Raw genomic sequence first — 14,748 nt, 5'->3', positions numbered from 1 at the left:
TGCGTTCGTTAAACTGATGTTTCTAATTACGTCTTGTTTTCGAAATATTTCTTTCTCTTTTGTTTCTGAAGTTTCTTTCCTTCAATTTTAGAGCCATGTTTTTCCCTGGGAATTTTTTTCTGATTTACTTCACTTTTGAAAGAATATATCGTTTTTCTTTTATGATTGCTTTCTATCGGATCCATTTTTTTGTGACATTGTATCGCATTGGGAAATTCAATTGCAGTTAGATTGAAAATATCAGAAACATGGTTTTAAATAAATCCATCGTAATTTACTTATTTGAACTAGGATGTGTGAACCATTAGATTTCGTTAAGATTCGGAATGTATCAATTTAATTTGAGTTTTTAACAGTTTGAAATTTCAAAGCTTAGTTTAATTATAACTAGTTTTAGAAATAGTTAAAATAACAAATACAAATACAACGCCACAACAGGCAAATTGCCCAACGAGGTGGCTGACTTAAGAACATCATGGATCCCCGAGCCATTTTTTGGAGGCCCTACCTACTACTGCTACACCACACATGCACCCCGCCCACACAACCCCCCCCCCCCCCGCGGAACCCCCAACGAATCGGTACATGCGGGAATGTGCGTGTAGTGAAACCTGACGTAAAGTTTTTTGTTTCTCTGTAATGCTTGTTATGTGTAGTGCTGCCATCTGTCACCAGTTTTTCTAACTATGAGTGAAGTGTTATGATTGAATGATTTATCGTTGTAGGACTGTTGCTCTCTGTGGCGAGACTTTTTAACGGGGAGATCGGCTCACATTTGCGACTTGAAGTTGGGAACCACAGAAAACCAACTTCAGCCGACCACCACTGTGGGGTTCGAACCCGGATCCTCGCATCGCGAGTCCGTCACTATAACCACTCGACCACCACAGCGGCATAAGAAATGCATATATATATACAGGATGCATAGCAAACAGGTCGTATGACATTTCACTGGTGAACTGTTGATCCTAGAGGCATACCTTCAGTCAGAAAAAAGTTTCCAAATAACGTGTAGTACTCAGATCAGGGCCGTCTTAAGATCATCATGGGCTCCCGGGACAAGTGATTTTCCCAATTAGAGAGTTATTGCTCTGTCTTTCTTGATGCGGAAAAAAAAACCCCACGTTTCTATGTTCTGTATTCACTGAGACATTCGAATTCGAAAAACGGAGGAAATTTGGGAAAGGCCGGCATTAAGTGCGGATAAAACGGTTTTCCCGCATTTAATGCTGCTTTTTCTCAATTTTCCTCCGTTTAATCATCGATTCTCAGTGAATATCGCACTTAGAAACGTGGATTTTTTTTTTAGTTGGAGAGACCGGGCAACAACTTTCGAATCGTTTTTTGAGCACAGGCCGTTCGTATAAAAAGTGATCATTTTTATTTTAGCAACCATACAACCCCTTGCAGCATGAATGTCATATTAGAGTTTTACACTTTATTTTGATACTTTTCTAACTGGAACTATGCCTGTAGGGTCAATGGTTCGCTAGTAGAATGCCATGCGCCCTGTTACCTACGCACCCAGTGTGTGTATGTATAGATGACCCTAACGTATTTATGTTGTTAAAGTTACGCTTGTTTAATAGTATACTAGTGCTGTCATCTGTCTGCCATATTTTGAAGAGAAAACGTGATTTTTCCTTCAAAATATGGGAAAAATTAATTGTTATTTTATTCAAGTACCGTAAGGAAGGTCTGCTTTCACTCCGCACAGCGACTTTTCTGAGCGAACGATCTGCTGAAATGAAGAAGAATTGTGAATTCGATTGGAAGTTTGATCAATTAATAATATTAAGACAGAAAAATTATTAATAAATAAAATGTTTTTCTAAATATTCCATCTCTCGTTGGCATGCAGATGTTAATCGAATCCAAAGCTCTAATTGGTGGCTAATTGAAAATTAAGAGCTTGTATTTACAGAAAGTTAAGTTAGTTAATCATCAAAAAGAATAGAAGCTTATTTTATAAATAAGATCAGATTATTGAATATTAATGCAATAAAACACTCAATTTTTTCTTCTCGATGTCTCACTATAAGCACCGGTTCACTCTGTGATATTTTAATTTTTATTCACAGTGAAATTGAAACAAACATTTATTGTAGCCACTTTATGCGCTCGATGCCGAATTAATGGTATATATATATATATAACCAATGATTTATTTCAATGTTTTATGCATGTTTTTGATTGCATGTGCTGTCCTATGCCGGTAAAAGTGGTTTACATATCTTGGATACTTTGATAATTTTTTGTAAAATTAAAAAAAAGAACATGAAAAACATCAGCTTGTACGTATAATAAAATAAGATTATATCAATGTAACTGAATAAAAATTGATTAAAAATGCATAAAGGAAACTTCAGTTCAAGAAACAAAACAAAAATTTATTTGAAATTTACATTGACTCAATCTCATTTAAAATTTAATTTTAAAAATGAAATTTGAAATTGCAAAAAAACGTAATTTAAAATGCAATTTTGAATAAATCTGATTCAATGAAATATCAACTTTTTTGCTTCATTTCATGAATTTTGAACAGTTTCCTTTATTTTGGAATCAATTTTTATTCGATGGCATTCATGCAATCTGTTATTAATGAAATTTTTTGAAAAATTTGAAGTTTTTTACTTATTGGAGGGCACGGTTTTGTCTGTATGACTTGTAATGCTTAATTTTTTTTTAATTGTCCCTTTAATACAGCGTTTGCTCTAGAAGCCCAGAATGATTGTTAATTTGCGTCAAGAGTTTTCTCTTGATGTAGCGTATATAGAATTTCGAGGAGCATGGAAGTCTTAAGAACGTCCTCTGGGCTAAGTGCTTCTTGTAAATGATTTTTAGCCCTTCCCCCCCCCCCCCTCTTGGAAATATCTACCCATACTTAATCTTTAATATTGTAACCGGATATTATTATTATGAGGCCCCAAGATCATGCCCGGGTGGGAGCATGCGTAAAGACGGCACTGCCAAGAAGTCAGGTACATCATTCTTAAGCATATCAAGCTAATAAGGAAGAATAATATCAAGCTAATTAAGACATAAGGAATGGGAAATTTCAAGGATTTCTAAAATAAACGAATTTGTAGCGGTTTTTAGAGTGGTGTTGGCTAATTTATATAACTCTAACTCACAATTTTCAAACATTTTGTCCCATCTCCCCCATCATTATTTTTTTTCATCATCCTCAATTTCAAGCGAACCCTCAGTAGAAAGATAAAGTCCAACCATACTCACTCAAAATACAAAAATAAAAAATAAACATCAAATAGCTGTTTGAAGGCTAATATAGCACTTTTGTTAGTGGAAAATGGTCTGTTATAGCGCAGATAACTCGCAAAAATTAAAGCACGTGGTCAGATCGAAAACCTACTCGTGATATTGATGATTATGGCAAAGGAATAGATAGTTATGGTTGTGAAATGGTTACGATTAATAGACGCAGTGCATTGATGATGGGGTGGCAAAGAAGGGATAGTTTAAGTATTGAGCCTAATTATTAGAGAAATATGGAGTCATCTTCAGCACTTCGCATCACACACCCCCCCCCCAGTACTTCAGCGTTTCTCGTCTCTCACCCAGCACTTCAGCGCTTCCTATTTCTCCAATATTTGGAGCTCAATACTTAAACGTCTCTTTCTCTCTCTCTGCCACTCCATCATCGATACGCTCCGTCTAATAATCGTGATGGTTTCATCACTATCTCTTTCTCTCTGCAAATCATCATAAGTACCATACGTCAGCTTTGAATCCGAACTCGTGCTTTTATTTTAGTGAGTGCCCTGCGCTACATATAACCAAGTCATTTTCCACTGACGAAGGGGCAACATTAGCCTTGAAACAACTGTGTGGTGTTTAATTTTTTTTTTTTGCATTCTGAGCGAACACATCGTCCGACTTCGTCTTTCTACATAGGATTCTGTATTATAATGGCCTCTACCGCTCCGTTGGACCATCCCATCGTCCACCTGGGATCGATATACTTTCCACTTCGGGAAACACCGCTCTAAATCATCAGCGAATCATTAGGCTAATAGAGTCTGAACGCGTCACACTTCCACAAATTCAGTACTATACAAAAAAAAAAGTTTTATGTCCTCTGCCATAAGTTTTTTACCATGAAAGTCCCCAGTAAATTCAAACTAATTTCACGAGCCTATTATTCCCAGCAATTTCTCACATACGTACGCCAGTCATATCCGGCATGCGCCTATCAATATCAATAATATTCAATGATGAATCGCTCCTTCTTATTTTAATCCCGAACTTGGAAGAGGAAACTGGGAAATACGTGAGAAGGTTGTCTCGGGAAATGATGGTAATAACAATAAAAGAGAAAACTCCATAAACTTTGAAAACTCCATAAACGTGAAGGCCAAAAAAAAAAGGTCTTCATGACAAACGTCTACGCAGACAGCTGTCGTGCTCTGGAACAAAAAGTCAGAGTTGTTTATTCCGGATTGCCTCCAGGACGAACAAAAAATAAGAGTGGGAAAATAAAAAAGAGGTTGGACTAAATGTCAAGGAATTGAGTTCAAGTCGAATAAGGAACATCTTTTTTCTTTTCCTATCTCATTTCCACAAGAACTATATATGTATTATTATACTTTGCTCTTCTCCTTTGTTCTTTGATGTCCATTTTGTGTGACCTCGGCGTGCACGCGATGCTCTCAGATCGAAGACGACTCAATGCCATTCTATCTCTCAACGAAAATGACCCTTGTATTACCTAACGCGGGTGGCATTGATTTGATATCGATCGATTCTATACCAGTCTTATTATGTCTTATATTTCTTTTCCTCATTCCTAGTTGATTTTTAGAGAGAGCTGTACTTGCTTAACATGAGAGCCATTTCGAATTTCGTTCACTGGATTGCGCAATACATGTACTGAGATTTTCTATATTTCCAGTGACACGGAATAAACTGTTCGTCCACAAGAAATTTCCAATCAATGGTTATTACTTTCTCTTTGGCAAAGATGGATTCGTGATCTTCTTCAGATGTCCTGTTGAATTCATGTTGTATGATTAGGGTTAGCCATTGCTTTTTCCTAATGTTGAGATAAGTACGCTTAATCAGGACTCCTCTGCGGAAAATTCGTGACTGTTGCTAAGACTGACCTCTCCAGGAGAAGTAATACAGTCCATGCTTGTTATAATCACAATGCGTTATTGCAACCGTTCCATTATAATGTTCGGTATGATTAAGTTCCAAATGTTTTCCAATTGATCCCATGTTATTTTTTAGACAATACATGCTGTTCCATGGTGTTTGCACAGTGGATATCACTGCAATCGCTGATTTTAAACACACACTTTCAATTACAGAAAGGTTTTCAAATGACTCGTGGGTACCCAAAGTGTCTTAAATTTTTCACTGCTTCGTATACATAAAATATCACAGCGAGTGGCGTGGTGGCAAGGGCCATTCAAGTATTACGTAAGCAGATTTTCAGCCATTTTTGACTCCCCCCCGTCAGCAAAAGTCAGCAAAACACTAACCCCCTTCCCCCCCCCCCCCACGTCAGCAAACTTTCGTCAGCAACTTAGAATAATTCATATTTTCAAAAAGGGGTATTTGATGACGTAAGCAACCTTCAAACCCCCCTCCCCCCTTGTCATCAAAAGTCAGGAAATCCGAACCCTTCCCCCCTCGATGCTGACGTAATACTTGAATGACCCCCAAATCGTTCTTCTGTCATCGTGAATGTTCCCGTCAGATCCCAAGTTTGAACCGAGGGAAGAATGTGGATGAAATATTTTCCCCAACGAGCTTGACGTGATCACTGATACATAGCACATTCATTTCCAACCCAATTTGTTAATGATAGTAAATTGCAATATTGAGATATCGCCTTAGTTGGTGTTTGGTGAATTAGTTTAAATGAAAAATTAACTCTTAATGTAGACCACGTGTGCTAAACCTTTCAATTAGTGAAATATAAATGCATCTCTGAATTGTCAGAAAATTTTGACTTTTAGTTTTTCAGCATTTGTCGCCAATGATTGAGGGTGTAATTCAAAACTGAGAAGCACAAATTAAATTCAAAGTTAGAAAAATTCTGCAATTGTCAAAATAGTTGTGAAATATTTAATTGATATTTATTGTGAACAAAAAATTAAAGTGCTGGAGTCTATTCTATTTGTTTACGGTCTCTAAAGACAACCTCTTAGGCAATGGAAACTTGCCGACATAGTGATAAAGTTGCCAGAACTCAGTGATATTTCTTGTACAGTCGAGAATTCAATTTCAACGAACTGCAAGACACCGGAGAAATAACTTCGTTATAACGAAATATCGTGATAAAAGAATTCCAGGTTTTTTAGCATTGTTCCTACGCAAAGTTATCTGGAGGATTAGGAAAAGTTTTCGCTAAAACTAGATTTTAACTGTAACGGGATTTCGGTATATATTTAACGCATTGATGAATATTGCATTTGAAAACATGACATTTTTTGTGAATGACTTTTCAGAGCAGGATCAGCATTTAAATAATTGGAAATTTTTAGCACACGAGGACTGTGCATAAAAAGTAAATTATTTTATTTTTAATACGTAGGAACCCGCAAACAAATGCTGAGATTTTGAGTAGCTCTGCAAATAATTTAAGAATTTTTTTCTAATTGAAGTTTTTAAGTCAACGTTTGTAGAGATATCCGCTGTGCAAACAATTTGGGACAGCCTGTATATATCGACCTACAAATACATAAAACATACCCAATGGAATATCCGAACTCAGATCTGTTACACCTCGTTTCTAGCGAAGAAATGGACAAAATCCGTCCTCAAGTTCATTTGCTGTTATCTACCTTTGATACTTTGTATGACGTCAGAACAGGTCGCCCAATAGGCATTCACGTGATGAGCCACTTTTCTTGATATAAGTAGATAATAACACAAGCTGAGAGACTCGTGTTTTCAAAATGAAAATCTGCACTTTCTTGTCTGCATACATTCAACGTGGCTGTGTCAAATAAGCGTTAATTAATGCCAAAAAAATGTGCACGTATGTGTACTGTGCGTGAAAGCAATTAGTTAATAGTTTCATTGTGATTTTCTAACCTGATGCATTTTCATTACAACTGTTTATGTTATAACAAAATTAATAATGTTGTTGTACTACCCAAATATGGAATTTTCTTAAGAACTTTTTATTTCCTTCAAATTTCCGATACAACAACCTCCTAATATAATGGCTGCTTTCCGTGGAACGCTGGATGGGGCTCCTTACGTCGAGCGGTGAATATCTACCAATAATCATTTAGCTCTTGTAAGTGGATACCATTCACTTGGATCCGCGAAACATTTAGAGATCACTAAAGTGGCTCTGTACGGGGACTTATCAATAGGGAGATTGTTAGGTGAGGTGCCCACAAACTATCGAAAAGTTTTCCCTCGTTTTTTGGCGCATCGAGTAATAGATGCCGTTAAGAATATTTCATATTTTTATAAAGGGTGGTTGATGACGTAAGCATCATCCAAACCCTCCCTTGTCATCAAAAGTTAGCAAATCGGAAACCCCCGTCGATGCTCTTGAGTGACCCCTAACTCGAAAAATAAACATAGCTCAATATGACTTATATACCACAGAGTCTTGTGAGCTGCCTACACCCCTCCCACAAAGTAAATGTTAAAGTTAATATCAATGCCGTGATATAAACATCGGCTTGTTCTGCAGAGGGCCCTAGAAAATCTGTCCGTGACATTCCGAAGTGCCATTGCGTTTTTTTTCCCCCAGTGAATGACACTCGATGCTCGTTCGGATGCCACAAGTGACACTCGTGACAAAACGCACCAATTTTTCTTCCGTGATACTCGAAGAAGAGGTGTTGTGTCAATGACAGCAAAATAATCAGAAGAAGCGATCGACTATATCTAAATGGTGCCTCATAGTGGGTTCTGTATATATTCGGAGTGGGGACGCAATCACATATGTCATTTCCAGAAATATATGTAAATATATCAGCCGCGAGTTTTCAAATTCCTTTTAGGGAGCGTGATAAAATTGATGAGAGGACGTTGGAATTTTTCACCAGATTTCAAATAAATGGTTGAATTTTTCAAGTTTTATAAAAGATCTTTTATTAAACGTTTATAGTGTAATACCGGCCTTAAGGCTGACACACGCTACGCTGACTTGACGTGAATTCCCGTCATGCCACAGAGACGTGGTAAATTCTGTGAGGTGGGAATTCCACGTCAGAATTTCCACGAATAAGATTTTACAAATTCGTCACCATGCCTTAATGCAACGGTTCTCGACCTTTTTTCACTCGTTTTTCAGTATATAATTTCTATGGCGGAACCCTGTTTGACTTGAGGAGCCCTTTATGTATATAACTTTTATGGCGGAACCCCTGCAGACCTCTTTTTTTTTTATCTACCAAATTTATTGATCTATTTTATTTTTCTTGAATTTGGAGCACGGGTTGAGAACCGCTGCATTAATGCATTAAGGCTTAATGCCTCTCTTAAAACATCAGACCGGTCGGTGTACACACCATATAATGTCTGATATGATCCCGTGCCATCTGACGTGGCGCAGTTACACATCGCGTCAGTGTAATGTGTTTCCGCCTTTATACTTTCGATTTTGGTGTGATTTATCGTAATTATTTTTCTGATTTTAGAGAAAAATGTCCGCGGTTTATGTTGTAGATTTGAAGGACAGGCCGAAAAAGTTGTTTCTCAGTAGCAGCATCTCAATCAAAACCATCACGCGTTGGAACTGGGATTTATATCCCGACTCACAGTGATTCTCAAACTTTTGTCTTCCGTGGCCGTTGCCCTAGCGGACGAGTATCCGCGGCACCCAGAATAGCCTGACAAAGTACCGCTTCATGGTATTGAATAGCAGTTTTAGCGTTAAGGGGTCATTCAAGTATTACGTCAGCATCGAGGGGAGGGGGGCTCGGATTTACTGACTTCTGATGACAAGGGGGGGGGGGTTTGAAGGTTGCTTACGTCATCAACCACCCGTTTTTGAAGAAACGAAATATTTTAAGCTGCCGACGAAATTTTGCTGACAAGGGGAGGGAGGGGATCAGGGGATCATGTTTTGCTGACGGGGGGAGGGGGTCAAAGTTCATAAAAGTCTGCTGACGTAATAGTAGAATGGCCCCTAAGGGCTATCCTATAACTATGCAAATCAGATTCCTATAAAACGCGATGTATGATTAGCCTATATAACAGTCATTTATGTATAATCCTGTTACTGGTGTTTCATAAGGTTTTTCATCGTGATGTTGACATTGGTGAAAAAAATCACTGTTGGTGAAGTTATTTGACCTCAGCCGGTTGGAGAATGGTGAACGTTTCGGACACGGAAGGGAATTGAAGAAAGGTCCAATCAGGTCGTTAGAGGGCGCATGAAGTGTTTCTATACACAAAAACTTAAACTTTTTTTTTTTTTTAATTTACCAAAAAAAGATCCGTCTGCGTCAGTGTTTCCTAAACCTTTCTGAAAACAATGCCCAGTAAAATGTCTGAAACAATTTGACGGGCCACTCGTGTCCCGTGTTACGGGACATACCCGTAATTTTCGTTCTTCCGACTTTTTTTCTTCATTCTTCTCGTTTTTTCAACGATATTTATTCGCATTTGTGATAATTACAAAATCGTAATACACACAGAGTTTTAATTATATCATATTCTGATATATTATTGCGAAAAATATAATTATTCACACATGCGTGAGAATAAAATCTCACACATTTGTCAGGCTTAGCGTTTCTTCCGAAAATTTTCAACAATTTCAATTACGATATCGGTGATTGCGCCTATTTTTGGTGAAATTTTGATGAAAATTGACGATGTCTAGCATTTTACCGATTATTATTTGAAAGATTCCAGTTATACCGTATTTTTCTCAATGAAATATGGTCAACACACACATTTTAATATATTTTTTTTCGTGGAAACTTATTAATTTTTGTAGCAGCCCTTCAGCAATTTCAGTGGTAATTCAGCAAGTTGCATTTAAATCAATAAATTGCAATGTTTAGCAAAGTTTAGGGATGTCCCGTATCCAAGATCACAATTTTCTGCATTCTCCCGATGATGTCTCGTGAAACTAAGTATAAAATGATTTTATTTGAGAACCCATGTGGATACAATTAATATCAATTACAACGGTGAATAATTTTATCAAATCTTTCTGCGGACCCACACGTTTTCCTAGTCGCGAACACTGCCTGTACGTATCATCAGAAGAAGAGCACCCTCAAGGTAGGTTTCACATACGAATGCGTTAAATTAGGATGACTTTAATCCTTTTGTGCAAGGTGTTTATTCGGGACGTTGATTAAATGCTCGCGAGCACGAAATCGGACACCGGCACAGAACAATATGGCTACTTCGTGGGGAGGGACCACTGTGGTGCTCGCGAGCAACAGGATAAAGATGCTTGACGTAAGCCATCGTCGCAAACAATAGGTTAAGAAACGCTGAGATCCATACGTGGTAATATAGTTTTCACAAGAACCGTATTTTCAAATATACCAATTCCTTCAATTTTTACGAATCTTTAAACTATTTACTTTGCCGACCCTGTCTCTTACGTGTAAAATTAATGGGATTTTATTTTTACTATTTCCTTTCCCGTAATATTTTGGCTTCTCATACATATTAGTTAAGATTTCTTTCAGTTCAACAAATCAAAGTCGCGTGAAATTCCAGTTGACAGCAAAACAAAGTTTAGTTAAGGGGCCATTCAAGTATTACGTAAGCAGATTTTCAGTAATTTTTCACCCCCCCCCCCCGCCCGTCAGCAAAATTTCGTCAGCAGCTTAGAATATTTCATATCTTCAAAAAGGGGTGGTTGATGACGTAAGCTACCTCCAAACCCCACTCCCCGCCTTGCCATCAAAAGTCAGCAAATCCGAAACGCCTCCCCCCCCCCTCGATGCTGACGTAATACTTGAATGACCCCTAAGACCTAATGAGCGATAAATTATGGCTCCGTGACATGCGTATGGTGTTCGATTGCTTGTTCCGTTACCTCTAAATTTACGTATTTATTTTTAGAAGGGTAGGTAGTTGATTGTGTATGTGTTTTTCTGTTTTAAGACGTTTCTTTCTTGCCGAAAACAACAAAAAGTCGGGAAACAAGACGTGGGTGATTTACTCTCGCACGTGCTAAAAGATATTTTCTCCGTTACTAGAAATATCCCCTCCTGTTCCTTTTTTTGAAACAAAGATAAATCCCAAAGAAACTCGTAAAAAAAAAGACCGGTGAGATTTTTGTTTCCTTTCGCTGTTTTTAACGCATAGTTTACGTGCGATTCTCTATCTGAAAGATACGCGGTGTTTGTTAAGCAAGAATTATGTTTGAATTACCTTGAAAGAATTTGAGAAGGCCTCCATTTAATGACTGTCATATTCACTCAGAGGATTTATACTAAATAAGGCCCGTTCACATGTGTAAGATTGGGGGGGGGGGGGGGTTCGCTTTGGTGATAATTACCGGCTTGGCAACTTTTATCCCTCGTAGGGAAAAGGTGGAAGAGGAGCTAATCAAAAAAAAAAGTCCATCTTTCTTGGGGTAGATTGGTGGTCGACGCCGACTTTCTCTCCCATAATCCTTTGCGAACCGGAAACTACTTCAAGCTCCTTCATCAGCCATCTTGAATCAACCACTTCCGTTCAACCCACGTAACCAGTGACGACTTCCGAAAAGAAGAGGGGGGATTGCCAGCATGAACTAAATGTCACGTGAATGGTTTGTAGCGGAAATCCCCGTTACCGTGAACTTCCCGGGATGTTTTATTGCACATGTGAACGGGGCTATAGTGAATAATTGCTGAACGAGGGGTGGTATGAATTATCAAAACCCTGTTTTGGAGAATATCTTAAGTCAAGTGTTCTTAACTTTTCTTTAGCCGATACCCAAAATGCCAATAAGATCAACTTAGCGACCCATGGAACCGTTTGTTCTTCGAAATTAATGAAACCAGTGGCACAATAAGTGCATTTATGACAATAAGTGGATTCGAACGACACATCTCGGAATCCACAGCTATCCTGCCGTGATGTGAACACAAGAGTACCTGCCTGTAAGTGGGTTTATACGACCCATATCTGAAGCCCCTGCGAATCAAGTTTGGGCCGAGATTCATAGCTCGAGAAACGCTTGCCGTAAGTGAATTCGCATGACCTTTCTTGGGAGCGCCTGCGAATCAAGTTTGGGTTGTGATCCATTGTTCAAGAACCCCTCTGTTTAAGGGGGATTTGTACGACCTCCAAGTTTGTGTTGTGACCAGTAGCTCAAGAATCACTGACTTCCATCGTATGACCCACCTCGGAAACCCTTGTGATCCAAAGGTTCAGAACCGCTGCCTTAAGTTATTTCAATGCACCAGGGAGAGTTTTTGGAGAAACATTTCGACTACGACTACAGTGAGGTGAATTGAAAAGGAATGGTTATTTTGTCAGAAAATGTCTTTACGTCAGCTAAATAATGGCATTGATCACAATATTATGCATCAACAATTCGTCCTCAAACAACAGGTGGCGACTACATCGTTTTAGGGGGAAATAGTCAGCCCACCCTGCCACAAAAATCAACCTTTGAAAAATGACAGATTGTGCTTGTGTGACCCGCAATTCCAGAATTTTATTACGGACAAATGGTTACGGAAGTCTGCAATTGTTTATACAGGGCGTGCTGTAAGTGCTGATGCGGCCTTTATTTCATCAACCGTTTGTCGTAGAAGTACGGTTTCAATTTGAATCTTTTTTTTTTTTAATGTGTGTTCAAGAATTACCTCATACCAGTTTTCAGAGTCGGAATACAGTGAGTAGCAACATATAAAAATATATAATTCCTTATATTGCCCTCCCTCGTCCTCGCTGTTCTCTGAAGCCGGGTTTTCCTAGGAGTAGAATTTCTGCGCCGTGTGCAGCGTGAAAACGATGATTGGTTAAAAACTTGAAATTCAGGTTTTTTTTTGACCAAACAAAGTTTCCACGCTGCACGCGCTATAAAAACATGCTTCTAAGAAAACCTGGCTTGACTTCCAATTAGAAAGCTGTTGCCCTGTCTCTTTTGAGGCCAACTAAAAAAAAAAAAAATCACGTTTCCAAGTACAATATTCGTTAAGATATTCGAATTCACAATCGAAGAATAGTTGGGAAAGGACAGCACAAATGAGGGAAAGGAGAGTTATATCCGTTAGTTTTCACTGTCATTTCCGAAGTTTTCTCCGATGTTTGAACTAAAATATCGCAGTGAACATTCAAGATAAAAACACGGGATTTATTTTGCTGGCGTCAGAAGAGGCAGGGCAACAACTTTGTAATTGGAAGTTAGAGAACAAGGGGACCGTATTAAAATTTAGATTTTTATTTTATTTTGCTACACACTGCTCACTGAAACTGGTACAGGGTAATTTTTGAACACATTTTGAACATTATTTTAAAATCAATACCATACTTCTACGGTCGATGAGATAAAGGCCGCATTAGCACTTACAGGTCACCTTGTAGAGCACCATATCTTTGACAGACCTTTTTTGTTTTCTCTAGGAAATTTTCGGAAACTCGTGAGCATAAGCTGCTTATATTTATGGACATAATTAGAGTGGAGAGAAATGAGTATTTTTCAACCACAAAGTGCCTACCAATACATCTCTCTATGCCAGCAAAAGCTTTTTTATAGCTCCACTCGCCTTGTTAGGACTAGCCAGGCCAAGTTTATTCAATGGCCCCAACCCTATATTCAATAGATATGTGGTGCTTGCTATCTTTACTGTTGATAAACTGAAATAGGAGTAAAATCATCACAGTATTTTTTTGGCAGAAACGTGTTCTGTGCATGAAAAAGAATGCATTTGACGTGAGCCGATACTAAAGTAACTGTAATAAATATGTAAAAAAGTATTTTTATGTGCGGTCAAGGAACTTGGAGACATTTTTTTATTAGTGCCCAAACTTTTCCAGCACTTGCTTTTCATACTTTGGAACACTCTGTAAAGATTTATTTTCATTTTCGAAATTTTTGATACCATTTATTTGCAGCCTTATGTGCGTATATTTGCTGCGCCATCTAGTTCTGTGTTTCTTGCAATTTTTCTCACTGTGCGTAAACTTGTGAAAAAGACTTTTTCATTGATCACGATCCGACGTTTAGAACATCTGACCCATTCAAGTAATCCTTTCTGTTCGGTTCTAGGATGGCTCGGGTTATATGTACTACGACTTGACAGTACTAGCGCCTCGTATACATTCCTCTGTGGAATTTCTGACGAATCGGTACATGTCGGAATGTGTATTCTGCTCGCGCGCGTCGCACCTAGAGCATTTATGTTGTCGGATTGGTGCTTGTTTCGTGTTCTGCCGTCTTCCATATTTTGAAAAGATGGTAAAAAACATGCTTTAATTTCTCTTTTATGTAAGTATTGTGTTGAAGGTCTCCCTGCTTTCTGCTGAGAGACTTTTTCAAATGCGAAACCGGCTCGCATTCGCACCTTGAAGTTGGAAAACCGTAGAAAACCACCTTCAGTCGACCACCACCGTGCCGCCAACTCTGTTCGAACCTGGATTCTCACTCTGAAAATATGTACAGAGTGTCGTAGAGACATAGTTCCAGTTAGAAAAAGTATCCAAATAACGTATAGAACTTAAATGCATCATTCCCGTTGCAATGGATTGCATATTAATAAAAATACAAAAAAAAAATCAACTTTTTAAATCTTCCCCGAGTGACCAAAAACTAAATTAGAAAGATATTTCCCTGTTTCTCTTGAT

The sequence above is a fragment of the Pholcus phalangioides genome, unplaced genomic scaffold (assembly GCF_987345545.1).
Source record: "Pholcus phalangioides strain wild (caught in Gottingen) unplaced genomic scaffold, Ppha-v1.0 ptg000008l_1, whole genome shotgun sequence".
NCBI lineage: Eukaryota > Metazoa > Arthropoda > Arachnida > Araneae > Pholcidae > Pholcus > Pholcus phalangioides.
The sequence above is the reverse complement of the archived record's forward strand: the minus strand, read 5'-3'. Positions refer to the sequence as shown.